Below are 22,246 nucleotides of genomic sequence, written 5' to 3' on the forward strand. Positions count from 1 at the left end.
TTTTATTTCTAAAATAAAAAAAATATATTCTCTTAAGATGTAATATGTGAAATAAATGCACAGATGTATAGATACATGTGAGTTACCAAAGCTGAATCAAGAAGACATAAAAATTATAAATAAAACAATATCAATCAGTGAAATTGAAGATGTGGTTAAAAACCTATCAATAAAGAAAATCTGAGATCTTGATACAGTCACTCCTGAATTGTACAAGAAATTTAGAAAAGAATTTCTTCTCAAACTATTACTTCTCAAACTATTTAATGAAATTGAAAATGAAGGGGTACTCCCCAATTAATTTATAGAAATAAGCATTACCTTGATACCAAAAATCAGAGAAGAACCCAGACAAGAAAAGGAACTAGAGTTCTATTTCTGTAATGAACTTAGATGCAAAAATCTTCAATAATATACTGGTAAACAGAATGCAGCAAATCATCAAGAAGATTATACACCATGACCCAGTATACGTCCATTCATGATAAAAAAAAATTCCAACATCCATTCATGATAGAAACCCTACAGAAAATTGGAATAGATGGTCTTCATCTCAATCAGATAAAAGCCATCTATGACAAAGCAACATCCAACATCATACTAAATGATCAAAACCTTAAAGATTTAACTCTGAAATCAGAAATAAGAGAAGGATGTGCACTGTCACCACTCTTATTCAGTATAGTTCTAGAAACATTACCCAGAGCAATTATTTAAAAGAAATAAATGAAAGTAATGAAGACAAGAAAAGAAGAAGTTAAATTATAATTTGCCCATACCATGATAGACTTCACAGAAGACAACCAAAACTCCACCAAAAGATTTCTTTCTTTTGGAATGTCTGATTTATTAGCTCCATGGAATTAAAATACAATTGAGTTAAAACTTTACATAGTCAGTTTCTTTTCACATTATGTGATAGAATTGACTAGTTTTTCTTCTTGGTGAATTAGATATATTCTCATAGACATTCACTGGTACATACCATCCTCATTATATAACTGTCTTGATTACTTTTCCATCATTGCTGGGGCAAAATACCAGATGCCCAAAATTAAGGATGTAAAGGTTTAAACAACTCATAGACTGTGGAGGTTTCAGTCCATAATCAGCTGGCTCCAAGGCAGGGTGACACTGAATGGGAGCAACAGTCCAAGACAGCAAAAGATAGCAAAAGCAAGAGCACGATGTGGGCAAAGCCACTTTTCCTCTCTTATTTTGTATGCTGGCTATCCACCCACACCATCTCCATGCCCCCGTCTTGCACAAGTTCAGGATGTTTACAAAGTGAGGACTGTGGCTCCCTGCTGAGTTGCTTAAAGTTCTAAACTTCTCAGGTTGACACAACAAACAATATCCTAGAGGGTAAGGGCATGTCCTTTACAGCCCAAATTCAATAGCATAGCTCAATACAAAATCAATACTGAAAAATAAATAGCTTTCCTATACATGAACAACAAACTCAATAAGAGAAAAATTAGGGAAACAACACTTTTAACCATAGCACCATAAAAAATGAAATACTTTGGAATCAATCTAACAAAAGGAGTAAAAGACCTCTATATTGAAAATTACACTACTCTGAAAAAAGGAGATAGAACAGGGTATCAGAAAATGGAAAGATATCCCTTGTTCTTGGGTAGGAAGAACCAATGTAGTGAAAATGGCCATACTTCTAAATTTGTTATACAGATTTATTGCAATCCTGATCAAAATTCCCATAGCACATCTCACAAAATTAGAGAAAGCAATCCTAAATCTCATTTGGAACCAGAATAAATCCTAGAATTGCAAAGGCAATTTTAGGCAGCAAAGGCAGGGCAGGGGTCATCACAATCCCTATCTTGAAATTATATTACAAAGCTACAATGATAAAAACATAGTACTGTCAATAAAGGAGATCTTAGGATGAATAAAACAGGTTAAAATGTCCAGAAAATATATCAGACATACTTTGCGATCTTATCCTTGACAAGGGTGTAAAACACTACCAGTGGAAGAAAGATAGCCTCCTTAATAAATGGTGCTGGCTTCAAACATGCCAAAGATTAAAACTTAAACCATATCTTATACTATACACTAAATTAAAAATAAAAATGTATCAAAAATCTAAGTATTAAAACTGAAGCATTATATCTGTGAAAAGATAAAATATGGAGAACTCTTGAAGACATTGATATAAGCAAAGGTTTTCTCAGACACAACTTGAATTACACAGAAGCTATCTAGAAATCAACCAATATAATTGCTGGAGGGGCTGTGAGGAAATAGTAGCCCTTCTCCACCATTGTTGGGAGTGTAGACATGTGCAACCACTGTGGAAATCAAGGTGGAGATTCCTCAAGACATTAGACCCAGATTTTCCATTTGACCCATCTATTCCTTTCCTTGGTATCTTCCCAAAAGAAATAAAAACCTCATACGTCAGTGATATGTGCACACCCATGTTTATAGTGGCACAGTCTGTAATAGCTAGAGCTTGGAAACAGCCCAAATGCCCACCAACAAAGAATGGATAAAGAAGATGTGATTTTTTTTTTTTTTTTGTACAATGCATACTACTCAGCCCAAGGATAAACTTGAGACATTTCTAGGTAAATGGATGCACCTTGAGACTATATTCTTAAATGAAAAAAAACTCAGACACACATGTGTAAATACTGCATTTTTTCTGTGGTATGAGAAACTGAGAATGTAAGTAAGTACCAAGTTGTGTAGTAGATATTGTGCACTAGGAAGAAAATGTTCAAATGGGAAAGAGAACTAAGGAGCTAGGAGGGGGAAAGGAAGAAAGCTTAAAGAAAAAATGAGAAAACAAGAATAAATTAAACAAAGCTTTTGTAAACAAAGAAGGGGTAGGGGCTGGAGAAAAGTTGGGGGAATTAGGGAAAAAAGGATCAAGTTATATCATGTACAGGTACAAATTTTATATGATGAATTGTTGAATGTATTCCTAAAATGTACTGATAAACAATAAATAATCTCATGCAATTTAGAATCTTTATGAAAATATAATTACTTAAGCAAAGTGTAATTATTACTTTATTGCACAAGAATGGGTAGTTTTCGAAAGGAGAAAACATGTCCTAAATATGACAGATGATGCAACTTTGTACTCAACCTTTGAGGATATGTAAAGCTCACTTGTAAGAATCATAGTTAAACTGAGATCTATAGAATTAAGGGGTTAAGAATGTGTGAGCACTGTGAATAGCATATGTAGATAATCAGATGTAGGCAAAATGATATTGTGTAAGAACAGAAGATAATTTAGTCTGTCTGGAATATAGATTGTATGAGGAAAGCAAGCAAGACAAGATTGGAAATATAAAATGGGAAATTTTATATTATATAATCTATTTTCAAGAATTTGGGTGTCATCTTTAATCCAATGGGAAACTATTAATGAGGCTTTATCCAGAAAGTCCAACTTGAAAAAATTAACCAATTCCATAAGTAAAGGCAAGAAATGATCTTTTTTTAGTAAAAGGTCTTACTTATCCCATTCCCAATAAGTAGCAATTTTTTTGAAAAAGATTTAACTTCTCATTGAGATCTAGTTTAGTTCTATTCATAAAAGTTGCATAAGTATTGATTTTTTCACTAAATTGTTGATATGTATGATTTATTAACTTGTCAATGCAAAATACTGTCTCTCATTGCTCAGTAATCCTTTTCTAATAAAATTAGGACATTAGAGAGCTAGAAAGATCAACTATTAAGACAATGATTTTATTTATGTCAAATATTAAATAAAACATTTGAGATTTGCTTGGTCTTTTGTATCTTTTCAAATATGGTTAGATATCTAGAGTTGTATAAAAGTCCAAAAGAAACCCTACTATTTCTCCATTTTCACAACAAATTACCATAAGCTAAGCAATGTAAGATACCTATTTATTATCTCAAGTAAGTCATAATTATAAGTAAGCTGGGGGCTGGGGATTTAGCTCAGCGGCAAAAGCGCTTGCCTGGCAAGCGCAAGGTCGTGAGTTCGGTTCCCGGTACCGGAGAAAAACAAAACAAAACAAAACAAAACAAAAAAATTATAAGTAAGCTTAATAAAACTCTCTGTTTAAGATCCCACATGACCAAAATCAAAGTATTGTCCAGGCTGGTCTTCATCTGCAAGCTCAGGAGAAAAGTTCTCTTCCAAGCTAATTAAGATTAATGGCTGAATCCAGTTCCTTGGAGCAGTAGGGAAGAGAGATCTGCGTTGCTTGGAGGCTGTCAGTCAAGGGTCGCTTTCCTCCGTGACCAGTTTTTCCCAGATCCTTCTACCCATCCCTCTCTCTCTCCACACCTAAGAACAGCCCCTCCAATCCCAAACATATTTGGAAATCCTCTGCCTTGTCCTTTGTCTTTTAGCCAGAGAAAATTATTTGGCTTTAAATAGCTCATATTGTTTAACTAGGCTGACTGAGGCAATAATTCTTTGCTTAACTTGAAATCAAAGAAAATTTTTCTTCTGTAGTTTAATTTAGTAGGGTCTTGATATCTCCTCACATTTAGTCCTGTGATGTGGGTCAGGAAAATGAGAAGGGTCATTTTAAAACTCTGACTAGGACAGATCCCAAAAATAAAAATGAAAGTAGCTGACCTCACATATTACATGAGATTATTCGAGTTATTAAAACAGCATAAATTGGTACACAAATTCACCCTTGCATTGTCAGGTCAGTTTAAAATCTCAAACTTTAGATAAATAATTTAGTTTCTATTTCACATAATGAATTAATGGACTTCAACACATGCTTCTCATTGATTAGAGAAGTTAAAGTTAACATTTTAATTATTAATTGAAGTAGATAGGTTAAGGAAGGTCGTAGTGTGGAGATTAATTTGGTATCTTCATCAGAATACTTACAGAGACTATGGTATGAGCGTAATTCTTGACAGTCTAAAACTTTAGAAAGCTGCTGGCTGTTGCATCGTTGTTACATCATTGACTTTTTTTTCATTGAGACAGTGTCTCACTATATAGTCCAAGCTGGTCTTTAATTCAGTATGTACCCAAGGCTGGCCTCAAACTCACTGTGATCCTCCTGCCTAAACTTCCCCAGTGCTGGGATTATAGGAGTACACCACCCTGCCCCTCATTAAATCATTTAATATTGTGAAATATTTCAGCATATCTCAATTAACAAGCCATAGTCCACAATTTTTCAGTGCTATAAAATACCCATAAAATTATGATGCATTTATGTAATAGTTGGCCCATAAATATGCACATTGTAAAATAGAGTAAAAAGAAAAGTGCCAAAAGCTGGATGAAAATAGAAAAGAAATGGTGAAAGCATATAAAAGGGCTAATACATAAACTAACAAAAACAACAACAGAACAAAAAATGCTGAGAATAAGAAAATGTGACAAGACATGAGAGAATTACAGTGGAAGAAAAAATATAACAGGAACTGAAAAAGAAATCTGCTGTGATCAACTGTTTCACAGTTTGTATACCTAGAAAAGTATTCTGCCTGAATCACTAAAATACAATTTTCAGGGAATGGAATTTAGGTTAAAATTGTTATTTAATATTCCAAGTTTTAAAAATATTTTTCTGTCGTCTCCTGTTTCAAGTTGCTCATAACAAGAAATGTACTGCCATTCTTATATTTATTCTTTGGTATATTATTCTTCATTTTGACTTCCTTTGATGTTTTCTGTCGTTCACTTTAAACAACTTGATTACAGTATTATGATTTGTCTTATTATAGTTTTCTTCATCTATGTAGTGCTTGGATCTGTGGGTTTCTACATTTTGACAAATTTTAAAAATATTTTGTTTCTTAGAATACTTTTCCTCTTCTGCCAGTGTTTTACATGTATATTAGGAAGTTTACCTGAAGTTTACTCAAAGTCCATTCACATGCTTTTTGATGATTTTAATTTCTTTTCTCTTTATATTTTTGGATAATTTTTAAAGTTTTATCTTTACATTTATTACCCTTTCTTCCTACATTTCTTATTTATCACTTATCCCACCAAGTATGCTTTAAAAATCTCAAGCATTATGAATTTTAACTCTAAATGCTTGACTTTGGTCTCTTATACATCCTCAAAATTTCTACTTACATTTTGGAGTGTATTATACACAGTAATGTTAATGTTTATAATTCTTGCCTGTTAATTCAAACATGGATCAATTTTAGTTTATTTGCACTGATTACTTGTATTGTTTGTTTTTGTCTTGATATTTTATTTTCCAACATCATTACTTGTCTGATAATTTTTTACTAGATTCCAGACTTTCAAGATTTCACTTCATTGAGAAGTGCATATTTTGTGTTTTTATATATACATTTTTTCTACCATGCAATTGCATTACCTGGAAGCTATCTGTTCACTTTTTGTCTAGCAATTAACATATTTTTGTTAGAAACAAGATATTTAACTATCATTTCTCCTTCTTGCTCAAAATACAAAATAGTGTCTAGAATTCTTTGGAGTAAAATTGACACAGTTTTGACACAGTGTATTAATGACAGTTTCTTTATCATAAATTATAATAAGATTTTCTAGCTTATTTTATCATAAATAACTTTCTATTTGATTCCACAAATCTTCCCAAATGAACTTATTTGAAGAAAAAACATGGAATTCTGGAGTGGTACTGTGAGAAACCCTGAGAACACATTCACAAGCAGAATGATAATGGCTGAAAATAGTAAGCAAAAATAAAGCAATGTAGAAGCAGTTAAAGTCCCTCAAAATTAATGGTGGAGTTAGAGGAAATGACTACTCATTTATTTAATAAAATCTACTAAATTTCTAAAGGAACAACAAGAGTGTTACATTTTAGCAGAATTGTTTGTTAAAGCACATTTTGATAGATGCTCCATTTCTTATGGGAGTGGCCAAGGAAATCTCTTTCGGCTACCAGCCAGACTACCTTAGCTCTCCTAGAGTGGGGCCACCAGGATTTTTCCTGTTTTAGCAGACTAGGGTACAGAGGTTAAAGTCTGCCAGGAGGGCCAACCAAGAACAGCTCATGAGCTCCCTGTCCACAGTACCCTCTCTCACAGTGTGAACACTTCACCCAGGAGGAATGCACAGGACTGCTGGGTGCCAGGGTGCTCATACAGCAGACATTCCCTGCCAGAAAAGTCAAAGCAATAGAACAGAGGCCGCCACCCACACCTCCTGCTCTGTTCATAAAGGGAAAGTTTGACTTGGAAAACAGACAACTGTCCCTGACCACAGCTCCAGAGAAATAGTTCAGAGAATTTCCCAAAAGAAGATATGTGTCATAAAGTCAAGAACTTTGAGTTCCTCCCACAGAAAAAGACCACACAAAATAAAAGCAAAGAAAGCTCAAGCATAAACAACCTCCTAAAATACCCTTTTTGGTGACAAACAATGGCAAATAGGCTTTTAATTCTGGGAGAACTGAAGCTAAGCATTAGGCTACTAATGAGTGAGAACCAGGGAAGCTACAGTTGAGCAGGACCTTCCTGGTGTGAGAAGATGTATCAAAGGATTTTGAAAATTGGCCTGAGTTTAGTGGAATCACATTACAGATCAATCTATGCCCTGGAAACTTGTCTCAGACATAAGATCAAGAAGTCTGTTGGCAGAGTCTAAAGTTGGGCTTTATACTGATAAGAGCAGAAAGCAGAACAGAAAGGTCAAGGAGAGAGCCCAGTGCAGATCCTGTCCCCTCCAGGTGATCTTGTGCAAACCCAGTAGCATCTTTTGAGGAATGGTACCCTAGACATCACATTTTATGGAAAATAGACTTTATAAAAATAGTGTATCTACTTCAGAGTACAAATACACCAGTAAACTACAATAATAAAACAAGATGTAAACACTGGTCAGTATTCAGTTGCTATAATACATTATCTCAAGTTTCCAGTTTTCCAAAAAGTGCCATAAGGCATCCAAAAAAGCAAGGGACTATAACTAGAAATGAAATAAGGCTGGCAAAAAACTGCCTAAAAAATGTCCCTGGGGGCAGATTTAATAGGCAAAAACTTATGCACCATTAATAAATGTGTTCTCTGAAATCAAGGAAATCACGTTTGAAAGAGCAAAACAATAATGATACTTCATCAATAGAGAATATATGTAGGGAGCTACAAGTTACAAAAACAAAGTTTCAGTAGTTGAAATGTGAAATAACTGAAATGATAATTTCCTTATGTGGGTCCAATAGGAGATCTGAAGTAGTAGAAGAAAGAATCAATGAATCTGAAGATAGATCAATAGAAAATAGACAATCAAAAGAATATGGGATCCTCTGACATGTACAATCATGCACATGATGAGACTACCATACACATAAAGACAGGATAAAGAAATAGGAAATAAAAACTATTCTAAGAGATAATGGATGAAGTGTTATAAATTGGATTGAAAACTTCAAAACAAGCATTAAGGATTTTAATATGCAACCAGTGGGAGCAACACAAAAATATCTACACTCCATGTATATTTTTAAAAATTTTCTAAGGGAAATACAAAGTTTTAAAAACAGCAAGGGACAAAAACCTCTATGTGTACAAAATAACCAATAGTGTCTCCAGCTGACTTTTTAGAAAAAAACAGCAATGAGAAAGTATGGGTATAACATGTTCAAAATACTCTAAATAGTCTTATATCCAACAATATAAAGTAATAAAATTCATTATCTTGATTATAAACTAAACATGCACTTCAGTTTAGACTTGAAAGACACTTAAAATGGTCAGCGTTCTCCAAAATATATTTTCTGTGGTTTACCTTCCTCGTAATGAGAATATGATCCTCACTGTCACTTAAAATAGGCAAAGATTTGACAATAAAATGTTTTAAAAGCACTGTTTTTTTTTTTTGTTTGTTTGTTTGTTTTGTTTTTTTTTTTGGTTTTGGTTTTTCTCCGGTACCGGGAACCGAACTCACGACCTTGCGCTTGCCAGGCAAGCGCTTTTGCCGCTGAGCTAAATCCCCAGCCCCCTAAAAGCACTGTTAATTGATAATGCCTGTCTATAGAAAAGTAAAGAGATTTGCAGTGAGAAATAATGTAATTGTGATAAAAGGCATCACAGACAATTTCCTGACAGAAAGACTGAGATTTAATCACCCGGAGCTGCCAAAGCATATTAGCTTTGCCACCAGGAACAAGGACTCCTGTCAAAACCACAGTACAGCAAACGAAATCGCTGCCAGCTCCTGGCCGACAGACAGCGCGTGATCTCCATACACCGTTTACTTCACTTCTGGACATTTTGGCCCTGGGTTGTGTTATCTATAGAACATATTGAGCCCGTACATCACGGTAAAACGACTACTGGTGGGAAGAAGATTGCAGTCAAGTGAGGAAGCCGACAAAGAAAATGCTTCTTCAGAGTTAATTTAAGCTCTGCGTCAGAAGCTCACCGCTGAGGGGAGCAGATGTTCGTTTGGATCATATTATCAGAAACAGCTAAGCTCTAAATAAACATTAAAGTATTTTGCTTTAAAAATATACAGGCAATATAAAGTCTTCCAGAATCTAGATCCAATCCTATGCAGTGTCATAACTTCCAATTCATTTTAATACTTATTCAATAACTATTTATTATTGTCTTCATTAAGTTAATCTGTGAATAGTGTGTTCTAACGCTTGCCATACTGTGAAAGCATGACATGAAAGGTCACTGAGGATAAAACAGAGAAGCTTTTCTCAGTATCAGATTTTTTGGGTTTTTGTCTTTTTGACACAGGATTTCAATGGGCAGGTCAGACTGGCCTTGAACTCATTTTAGGTCGCAGGCTGGCCTGGAACTCACAGTGATCCTCCTGCTTCAGCCTCCTGAGTGCTGGGATTACAGGAGTGCCCCATCACACCTATTATTAAAAATTTGATGTTTAAATTTAGGGTGTTCCAACAAAATTATCATGATATTATGTTGTTTCTAGAGGAGTGGAATTACAAGAAATTTTAGACACTCAAGTAATCTCTATAAAAGTAATTTTTAAATAATAGTTGAATAGATTCAAAGTATTTTTATTAAAATTGCCAATTTGCTGCATAATCCCACTTGATGCTGATAATAACTGTAATAAATAGATATCGCTATTTTATTTCCTCTATTAGGAAAATGAAATAGTAATTTATTCCACACCATACATCCTGTAAGTAACTGACCATGGGCTGATACATCACTCTCTGCCTTTATAAACCCATGATTTTACATATATTCACTCCACCTTTGAACTCCTGTGGCAGAGCTTATTTCTCTGATTGCTTTCTTATTTTTTTCACCATTTGAAAAGAAAAACTAAGTTCATGGTATCTGAACATTAAATCTTGCATTTTAACTAACAATTTTCTGTTCTAAATGCCTTCATGGTGGATTGAGGAGGAAAGATAAACAGCATTTAAAGTCTATTTAGTTAATGAACAAAACACCATAAGCTCATTCTTAAAGTTTAGTTCATACTTCAGCATTTCAGTAGAAACTGCTGTCTGACTTTGTCATACGGGTGCTGAGCCTCAGCAGCAGTAGGAATGACTTCCTACTTTGTGTTCTTTCATCCTTCGGAAGCAGAGCCTTCCAAACACCCAGGACTTACCAGGTCATCTCCAAAACAACTCTGTTGGCTGTATGGGGAACAAGCCACTGTGTAAAAATAGTGACTGCCAGGACTCATTGCCAAGACAGGCAGACCTGCCGGTAACTCCAGCCCTGGTATCCATCTGTGCTTCTTCAGAGTCACCTCTTACTGGCTCTTCAAAAGATGAGCCTGAAATTTCTCTTAATTCTCACTTTACTTTTTAATCATCTCTTTTCTTATTAACTCATGGGTATATGTAACATTTTGTTTGTTCTTCCCCCCGCATTACTATTCTTATGCCCTTTTTTCTTTCCCATTCATACTCTAGAAATTAACCATAACTAGTCCAGAAAAAGATTAGAAGAGGAAATTTCCACAAAGCCCAGTGGGAGGTCGAATTTTAAAATATTTATTTCTACCAAGAAAAAATTAATCTGAGGACCAGTAATTGAAATAAATGCCAGCAAGTTGGGAAAAACATGTCACCACTCACTGACCCCTGGAGACTGAGTTATAAAATCTTGCACTGCTCTCTTGCATTGGTTAATTGTAAATGGAAAGAAGCTTTTTTTGCTCCATTCATCAATTCAACAGCTGCTGACTAGGTAATCATTGTGCTGCCTCACCAAGTAGGGGAACAAAAGTAAATCTGTCCTTAGCCTGAAAAAAAGTAATGTAAAATATTTACTGAATTATATTTTAAGTTCATCCATTAAAATACCTAATTTGGTATCCTGCTGGAATATGTAGTGTTAAAAGTTATGTGAAAACAAAGAACATTTGATTTAAGAAATAAAATTATTAAGTTTCACAGTATTTTGGCTATATATATATTTTTCATCCACTTTTGTTTGGATTTGATTCCATGTTTTGGCTCTTGAGCCTGCAAAAATAATAATTTATCTTCTCATTTCACTGAGCCTTGATATATTCCTCTTTAGGATGTAGAAAGCAGCTATGCAGATCCTATTTAAAATTTAAATAACATGTTTATAGCTCACACAGACCATGTGCTTGATACACATTTTCTTCTACTTTCAACTGATATCATTGTGTAAATAAATATTAATTGGATAATATACTATAAAATACTATAATTTGAAATAACTTAAAATTTATATGTAAATATGTAAGACACTCCTATTGAACAGAAGTATAATAAGCACATATTTCTTTAAATATATACTATATATATATATATATATACACATAAATCTAGAGCTGTGTGAAGCACTGAGGGAAATTCTATAAGAATTGCTAGTATGTTAAATTCTAAGTATAATACACATGTGCATACATGTTCAAGATTAAACAATTTTATGTAGTAGAAGATATCAAAAAATGAGCTCCTCCAAAGAGAAATTTAAGTGGGACAAGCCCCCAAATCTAATTATATCTCATTCCCTGGGACATACAAGTATATTATCATGAGGTATTTCAAATCTTATTGACTTAAAAATCTAAAAATAGAAAATTCATGCTTGACTATAGAAGTGGGACAAATCTGAACCCACAGGTCTTTTGATATAGGGGACTTTCCCGAGTGTATTCACAGATATAGAGAAATCGGGCTCAGAGATGTTATGCTGCTAGAGAGATGCTTTATTCTAGCTTTACAATAGGAGAAAGGGATACAAAAGTCAAAGAATATGGGTAGACTCTAGGAGCTGGAACTGTAAGGAAGTTCTACACCTCCTTAGACTCCTAGAAAAGAAAAAAGTCCTGCTGATTCTTTGATTTTAATACAGTGGCACAAGTGTCAGATTTCTAACATCGAAATAACAGCTAATTATCTCATTTTATTTTAACTAGCACATTTATGATATTTTTACATAAGCAACAGAATACTAACATACTATCTAAAAATAGTACTTGCAACAGCAATCTGATATATCATTCCCCAGTTCCTGAATAAGTCATAGATTTTCCTTTTGGTAACAATATCACAACATAAATTAACCATGCCAAGAGGAAAAAATACCACATACTTCCTACCATAACGCTCTTTATCTTTAACATTGTATCCTTATAGATTCCATAATTTTTGCACGGTCTTATTTGTTACTCAGAACTGAATATTGGGAGAGTGAATGAGTAAAGTGTTTCTTAACAGGGGACAAGCATGTGAGGTAAATTGTAAATCTTCATCAAACTGAATGGCATATATGAGAATAGGTCCATCATTCATTTTAGACAGAATTTAATAATAATGAAGTCTTTGTCCTGAGGATTCAAAGTCTACGAAAGCAAATGAAAATCACTTTAATAATAACTCAGATAACTTAGTCCTATCCTTATTTATCTGGGAAAATCTTCCAGTCTTCCTCTACAGATGATCCTAGGACTTCTTAGTCACTCTCGGATAGTCCACATGCGTTCCTAAACATCCGCATGGATCTTTCTTTCCCACCTCAGTTTCTCTTTCAATAGTTTCTGCCCACAGATGTGCTGAAAAGCGCACCCCTCCGCCATTCCTGATGACCACTGCCATGTCCAGTCACCAAGAATGCTGCTTTCTAGGATTCCAAAGCAAATGTCTTTGTAATTCAGGGAAGTACAAAGGTTTAAAATGTGCCCTTTTCACTTTTAATCAACTGTGTAATTTGAACATTCTAGGTTGTACTCTTGTTTCTTTTCCTCCAACATATATCAAAGAGCTCTCTAAGAATCACTTCCTTCAGTTTTGGCTTCAATCTACAAAGGCTTTCTCAGTCATTTTTCTTATTGCTGAGCTACAATACCCAATTCCCATAACTTAAAGGAGGAGGTGTTTATTTGGTTCATGACTGTAGTCCATCAATAGCTGACTCTGAGGCAGGAAGTCATGGCAGAAAGGACTCCAAAACGGGCTGTTTATCTCATAGTAGCTGGGAAGCAGAGTCAAGGGAGGAGCAGGGAAACAAGATACACCCTTTTTGGCCACCTGGCCTGCTTGTTCGGACCAGGTCCATCTTTCTAAGAGCGAGTTAGCTGTAATGCCCCATAATGCAATCATGTTCCAAAGACGTGAGGCTCTGAGGGCCATTCTAGATCTCAATCATAATAAAAGCTTAAAAGTAACAATAAAACCCCAGGTAGATAAAGGAAGTAGGCCCCCAACCAATATGAATGGTATACTTATGAAAAAGAAGTATTTGAACTCAATAACAGAGTGAAAAAAATGTGAAGACACTTAAGGAGTTGGAATCTTGGTGTAGCTTTTCCCCATAGTTACTTAGTTTCTCAACAAGTTTTAAGCAATGAATATATTTATCATTCATTCAAAATCCCATCCAGAAAATAATATATAAAAATTATACAGACATAAGTATATGTATATATATATTACAGATATATGTATCTGTGTGATATATGATATATATATGTATGTGTGTGTGTGCATATTCACACATCCATTATGTGTGTATATATGTATATGTATTCACATATGTCTGTGAGATATATGCATAGGAGGCTATTTGGGGGGTATAATATGAGGTATGCACAGCCGTAAATTAAACAGTGAGTGCTAATGTTGGATACCATCCAACAAAAAGGCAGACTGCTAAAGGCATTGTTGCACATCACCTTGTTTACCAGGTCTGTAACCATGGCATCTCTGGATGTTCCCAAAACTCAAAATCACCATGAAAGGTAAATGTCAGAACATGGAGACAGCCACAGCACCACAACTAAAAACATTTCCAGTACTGCTTCCAAAAGTGGCAAGAAATATAAGTCTGTTCAAAGTGAGGGGGGATACAGAAAGACTAATGGTAACCTGTCTTTTATTACGATTTAAAAAACCCCTAAGCATTCACCGTATTTTGATCATGTCTTGGGTATAATTTTATATATCTGATTATCTATTTTAAGACTCTATAGTATCTTTTAACCTCCTTTCTGAGACAGCATATTGCTTCTCCATAATTCTACTGTTTTTCTAAAATTTCGTCTTTCTTATCCAATTTATTTAGTTAAAATAAGCACACATGTATATATACTCACATACACACAACAAGCACATATGTATATACATATAATATGTATGTATAATTTTGTTGGTCCTTTTAATGAGAACTAAATAAATTTGCAGAAGAAAATAAATGAAAGTATGAAGCTGATAAAGTATTTCCCTATACTTCAACAATAGCCAGTTTTCTCCCCTACAGTGAAAAAAATTTCTCCTTCACTATATTATTGCATGTTTTGTTTTTAGCTGTTTTAAATCTTTTGTTTCTGATGTATGTAAATTCTCTATTCTGTTTTTCTCCCCACTGGTTATTTTATATGTGGTTGTGTGTACCTTATTTCAACATTTCAGATTTCATGAGGTCTGGAACACGAAGGCAGGGCTTCTGAGGTGCTGGGAGGACAGTGCCTGCCTGGGAAGGAGCACAGGATCTCACAGGGGAGGGGCTGGCCGGAGCTGGGAGGCTGAGGAGCTGAGGCTCCTCTAAGATGGGGAGGGCATGCAGGTTGCCCACGCAGGAAGGGGTGCACAGCACAGGGAGAAGTTTACAGCAGAGAGGAGCTCAGGCAGGCAAGGAGATCATGAATAAGAGAAAGAGGGAAGGTGAAGCAAGCAGATTTCTTTACCATTTTAGAAAAGGGAATTAGGAGAAATGCTTAAGTGTTTTATTATGTGCTTATTAATTTGTACTCATGAGTAATGAAATATTCCTTAGCCTTCTCAAGTGAGGGAATTTAAGAAAATTAGCATATTAAAAATCAAGTTATGCATAAAATATATTATTATGTCAACAAGCCAAAGCAGTGCTCAGAGAATGAAGAGCACATGCCAACAGTACACAGAATACAGGCAGGATGGGTGCTAGGGGCCAAATGGAGATTACATGAGACCATTTGGAATTATCACATTGCATACAGTATTTTAATTGCATTTAAGGGCACTTCATCTGCATGGAAAAGGGGTAAGCAATTGACCTGTGAGTTTATTTATTGCAGAGTTTCCAAAATTGCTTAGCAGAAACTTTTCTTTTCAATCATTCTTCTAGATAAAGAAATAATTTTATTATATTTGTAATCAGAGATCTTTATAGAGACATTATTTCTTTTTTGAGAAGTAAGAGAAAGCACATAAAGAGCAAGACCTCTCTCTATGGGAGGCCCAGTAGCACCAGCGGCAGACATCACTGCTGTTGGATTTGCCCACGGGAGGAATGGCAGAAGGCCTCTTTGTACATTAAACACTAGATTTATTACACTTAATGCTTTCAATGGCTTCATATCAATAGCACAAGAGCAAAATCCTTCTCCACTCAATCACACCGTGCTGGCACCACTAACTTGCATTTATTAAAAGTTCTTCAAAATAATGCAACATCATTCTACTAAATGCTAGTGCTGCAAACGATGCTTTCTCTGTGTGCTGTACACCCTTCTTTATAGGAATTGGCTATCAATTGCTACAGGAAGCATCTGAGACCACTTACTTATGCGGAAAACACGTTTGTTTAGCTCATAATTATGAATCTTCAAAGACATGGTGCCGGCATGGGCTTAGTGGCAGTGACATCCCCTCAGTTTTCCACATCATGGTGGATGCCACTGGTGGAAGACAGAGGCAATGAGGGTCACATTTCAAACAGGAAGTCAGAGAGATGGGTGGAGTCAAGCTGAGGCTTGTATAAAAACCTGTGTGAGACCTACCACAAGGTTGCATGAGCACTACTCACACATAGATCCTTGCTGGACAAACCATAGCACTGTGCTTTACCCATAGGTCTTTTTCAACAAATACTTAAAAATTGGATCATTTTAAAAAAAAACAAAGCAAAACAGTGCTCAAAGCAGTTATTGGAGCCAAAGGCAGGAGATAGAAAAAAAAGTCCCTCTTAGAGCATGAGCAGCCAAATATTTTTTAGCTCAACAAATGAGTTTTGGGGTCACATAGAGAAAGAGTAAGGGTTTTAGTTAAAGGTGAGTGAATGCAGGAAAATCGGCATCTCAAAATCAATGATCTCACCACTAGCATTAAGTACTTTGCTTTTAAAGAGAAATTAATGCAATACCCACTTTAAAAAGCTCTAATGATCGAATGTAATATTCCACAGCTAAGCTCACATTTTTATGGAGATGATGTTTGTCACCATCTTTGTATTTATTTTATATCAATACAATAAGATATTCTCCCACAGCCAAGTTCCCTACTCTCCTTCTTTCCAGAACTCCTGCTATTTTCAAAACTAGGTTTATTAGACTTTACCAGTATACTTTGTGCAAATTTAAAGCCGTTTGCCTAAAGTTAATTACAGAACATGCAAGCATGTACTGACATCTACATATACACATATATGTATACATAATAGAACTATGTTTTCAAGATTTAATTAAAATAAGTAAATATCTTAATTGTACTTCTGTCTCCATGCAGTAAGAAGACATATCCCTTAGACAGCTATCTTTCTTCCCTCTTCTTAAAACTCAGCAGGATCATCATTTCTTTCTGATTCTTGTCTTCTCTGTAAAGACTCATTGTTTTTGTTCAAACAAAAAACTGAGACAGTGAAAATTGTTGAAAAATTCTGTAAGTTTTACAGAAAAAGTAAAGTAACAATAATAATTTTATATAAAAATGTGTTCTCACAACTTGCTTATTTAGTAAGGATTACATGGCACTGGTTTAAAATACCAATCAATCATCTCTGTCTATCTATCTATCTGTCTGTTTAGCACTTACCTGGCAAGTGCAAGGTCCTAAGTTTTATTCTCGGTACCCAAGAAAAAAAAACTAAAAAAAAACAAATTATCATCTATCGATCATGCATACTGTAGATTTAATTTTTTATCCAACACATCATGTAAAGGAACTATAAAAGTTTAGCATCTGCTAAGTTTTGCTAATTTTGCCAAGTGTAAAACAAGCTATGCAGGACACTGCTATTTGAGCTACTGGGGCTGAACTTTTGAAATTCGCAGAAGTGTAATTGCAGTTAAGGGCAGAGCACTTTGCCCATGGCACAACCTATGCACTTTACAATCTTTGTCTTCATTTTTATTTAACGTATAAATTAAAATAAGTAGGAGTATCTGTAAGTTCCACCTTAAAGTTGCTCATGACAAAGTCAAAGTTTCATTTTAAGAACAAGCCTACAAGTTGGGCATGGTGGTGCATGCCTGTACTCACAGCACTCAGGAGGCTGAGGCAGGAGGATCATTGCAAGTTCGAGACCAGCCTGGGCTACACAGTGAGCTGAAGGCCAGACTGAACTGCATAGTGAGACCCTGTCTCTTAAAGACCAAAAAAAAAAGAGAAAAAGAACAATCCTAGAAAAGAGCCTGCAATTAAAATGTAAGGACATAAGAAAATTTAAATTTAATTAAAGTAACACAAATTATGATAAGCTGCTGCAGTTTTTGCATTTTCCATTTTCCAGTGGCACATGTATTCATGGGCATTTGGAATACATGTTTGAGAAAAATTTCATCAAAGTTACAGAATTATTTCATCATACAGCAAGAATTTTAAAAGTGTACTATGGAGTTGTGTTATGTACCACAGGACTCTGTACTGGTGTCATTTACTGTGGTATGGCAGACCAAATCTTGTGTTCAGCTCAAAGACTGAGCATTGTTATTTCTGTAAAATACAATTTCAGGCTGGCTCATATAAGAGAATAACAGCAGTAGTAGTAATAGTAATAGCATTATTAGTAGCAGTAATATTATTAAAAACTCTAATTACTATCATTTATTGAGAAATCATTATAAACCAAGTAATGAGAGTAATCTATTGAACAGATAAATGAAATGAATGAATAAATAAATAAATATCTCCAGCTTCTATGGCTTTAATTACCATCTATATCACTCCACAATGTTCCCCCAGTTTCCTTATTGACAGATCAAACCTCAAGGTAAATTTCTGATGATCTTATCCTCAAATACGAGGAAGAATATCTCTTAGTATTCAACTAGGAATGCAGGTAGGTAGGTAGATCTGTTTAACTTCCTGGCTCACCAAGGAAGCAGAATTTCGTAAAATGCCAGAAGATTTCTCACCCAGTTTTTGAAGGACACAAATTGTCAGTGATAAACAATTGCTTCCAGGAAACGAGGGACAGATTAGCAGACTTGTGAACGCTGTGAGGGACACTCTCAGCTGCAAGCAGAAGTCCTGCCAAGTTAGGCTGTAGAGTATAACAGCCCTGAGAGCAAGCAGCCCTTCTTAAGACAAATATGGCAGTTGCAGCTATGTGCTGCAACACTTTCTGAGAGATCGGCTCCAGTGGAAATATTTCCTATATTGATCATACCTTATTACTACAAAGTATAGAGTTTCAGAGTCACCGGCACAGTTTCCAGCTCCTCTTGTCTCTGTATGACACTCCGTCATCACTGAGACATGAACACATACTCCAGATGTAAATAAAAATTATTTACATGAAGATCCTGGTTAAATTCTGTGGAAAAACAGAAAACTCCAAACTTGGAGACTGCTAGATCTCAAGAAAAAAAATTGCCTTGGACTTTGGATTAACAATGTGTCTAACACACTAAAATATTTTTTCTTATTTAGGGGACAAACTATAGTATTTTCTGAGATTTTATCCCTTATTATGAGTAGTTTATATTATCATAATGACAAAAATCAAATAGCTAATAAAATAAAAATACCATGTTTTAATATTGATAAGGAAACAGATATATATATGTATATATATATATTATTATTAATAGCCCAGAGTTTTCAGATGTCCTTGGAATTCTGTAGCATGCATCCTTACCATACATCTGGAAATCTATCATTTGGATCTGAGTCAGGGAGAGATTTATGGAAAGATAGAGTTGGTCATCACCTAAAGCTTTCTTTTCTCAAGTGAAAATGCGACTCTTAGGATTCAAACGTATGAAGTCTTCCATCTCTACATTCATGCCTCAGAAATTGTTTCCTTTCATTTTCTGAGATGTAACACTGTTCTGTGCTCCTCTTTGAATTTATTACCTCCTCTGGGGTGTCCGGCTATACCTGGTGTCAGAACCTTACCTGTAAATTATTACTCAAATTGTACAGTATGCCTTACTAGTTGGTTGCAGTATCAGTTTATAGTTTTTCTACACCACTTTTGAAGGAATATACTGAAATAGAATAAAACAGTTTATATCTCCATGTATAATACTTGCAAGCAGTAACTGACATTTTTATATTTCAGTGTATAACTCTGAAAGAAGTAGCTGATATTTTCTGAAGCTGTGTGTATGCATCACAATGAATTTTCTTCCTAAGGATATCATCGAGAAATTTTTTCTTCTGACTTTGATGAGAAAAAGAAAGACCAACATGTTGGTCAATAGTCAAAGCAATCTGATGTTCAATGTATGAAATCCATTTATCATCTACTGGCTTTACAAACTTTACTAAAATGAAGTGACAGTGTGACCAATATTTACATTTCAAAGTAAAATTTCCTATTTTTGGACAAATGACTCTGAAAGGAATTTAACACTTTTATTTGTATTAACTGACAGACTACTGTCTGTCATGGAGCATATTTGAGGGGTAAGTAATAAAACTGAAAGACCACACAAAAGCCACCAGGATCATCAAGGGGATGGCAGTTCTCAGAAACAAGACAAAAATCTAATTACCTGCCTTGGGTTGCAGCCAGCCTGACAGGAAGAACATCTGTGTACTGAACTAAGTGTGCAATTCATTTCAGAATCTTAGGCACTGTATAACCTAGATGTAGAGGTTTAAAGTACCCAGTTGCGTAGGTTGGACGTTAAGGGGCAGGGATTAGGGAACATAGTTATAGTGCAGAAATCAATAGAACATACAAAACCTGGCTTGTTCTTGCAATTTTTGAGTGAAATGGATTTTTGCATTTTGAAAATGCCTATAAATTTTAATGGCATTCTTTTTTTCTGTTTCAGATTACTTTCAGTGCTAATATGACCTAAAATTTGTTCACTAAGGAAATTTCACCAGAAAGAATTGAAATTTCTCAGAAGAATACAAGCTGAGCTTCAAGACAGTTGTTCATTTATCAAATGTACTGCATTTCATAGTTATTCTGAGCTTGTTGACACACACTTTTAATGAAACAAACTACAAAATTTAGATGTTGCTTAGCAACACTGCTCAGGAAGCAGTCTGGTTCACCTGAGATGCCAAGATGAGAAAATTTGCCACATTTTTTGGAATAGTTTGGTTGGAATCATGACTATTTGCAAATTTAATATTTCACTAAAATATTCTCTTTTAAGAAATTCTTAAAATATATTGTCAATATCCAAAAATAATGAAAAATATAAGCACCAAGAAAAGAGAAAATCTATAATATATGGAATGAATTAGGTAATAAGTATTTCAGGAAAAAAAACCTTAGCTTTTTTAACCCTCTTTACTCTTGTTACTTTTGCTGTCTTCCACTGCCTGGAATTATTGCTCCTCTGTCACATGCCACCCACCTTGGAACCAGTGGATTATGGACTAAAACCTCCACAAATTAAGTGATAATTACACACATGCCTTTGGTGTGTGGACCCACTAGAATCCTGAGACCAAAGACAGCTGGGCCTGGGCACCTAGGCACACATGTGCCTTTGGAGGGCAGAGTAATCAGCGAGACCAGCAACAGTGAAGTGTCTGAAGCAGCAATGAGAAGCCAGCATTGGGCTCTGGATAACTCCTTCAACACAAGGCCGGCCTCATATCCCACATCCCAAGGCCAAGACCAGCTCCATACCCAGTAAAATTCCCATGGCAAACTCAGCTGGAGTACACAGCACATTTCTGGGATCTGACATGGACACTATGACAGAATTATAAACAGCACATATATTTTAGTACTTTTATTCTCTCTTATTTGTCTGATTTTGCTATCCCTTTCCTCTCTGTTGGGACGGCATCTTGTTTTGTTTTGTATTTTTGTGGTTACTTTTGTTTAGGTTTTTTTTCTTTTTATCTCTTCTCTTTCTATGGTCTTCTTTTGTTCTTTCATTTCTCCTTTTACATTCTCCTCTTTCTTCTTTTTTCATTGTTTAAGTTTCTTACCTTTCTTTTTCATTTTCTTCTGTTGATCCCATATTTCTTTTATAAATACTTCCTGAGTTTAAACCTTCAAGTGAGGAAACACTGTCTCTTCCCTTTCTAATTACTCCTTTGCATTCTATTTCATTCTTTCCCTCCAGTGTCCTCCAGTTTCTCAAAACTTGAGTGATCATCTTTTGACCTGCAGCTTTGACTCTACTGTATTCAACCTCATTCACCACTTTTGCTGTCCCCTATACATCTTAACACCATCAACCCCCACAAAAGAGTAAATTCGCTCCACGGAGGGGAAAATAATTGCATACAAGTACATGATGCATGTTTGATTTTGTTATATAACTTGAGTTTGTTCCTCTGGTCAGAGGTAGCAAGTCAATGGTTACCATAGTTTGTCAGTAGTTAAGCTGTACTTCAAACTTTTGTTGTTAGTAACCATACTACTTTAGCCACGGTGTAATACATTTTATAATCAGTTTTTCCCCCTTGTATGATAACACTGTGATTGCGTGTGGTCATAATGATCACCACAGCCCAGTACTAAAGGATTGAGTGCTAAGCTAAATAGTAAATTTGCATCCTTTACAAACTGGGAGTGTAGGTTCTTGAGACAGTTGTAAAGAACCACCTACATGTATACGACATGCCTGAAGAACAGACATCTCGAAGGGAAGCGTCAATACTAGTGAAAAGCTATCTGTCATAAAAAATCAGCAGGCAGCAAAATAAAA

The sequence above is a fragment of the Chinchilla lanigera genome, unplaced genomic scaffold, assembly GCF_000276665.1.
Source record: "Chinchilla lanigera isolate Chin_1 unplaced genomic scaffold, ChiLan1.0 scaffold00027, whole genome shotgun sequence".
Lineage (NCBI taxonomy): Eukaryota > Metazoa > Chordata > Mammalia > Rodentia > Chinchillidae > Chinchilla > Chinchilla lanigera.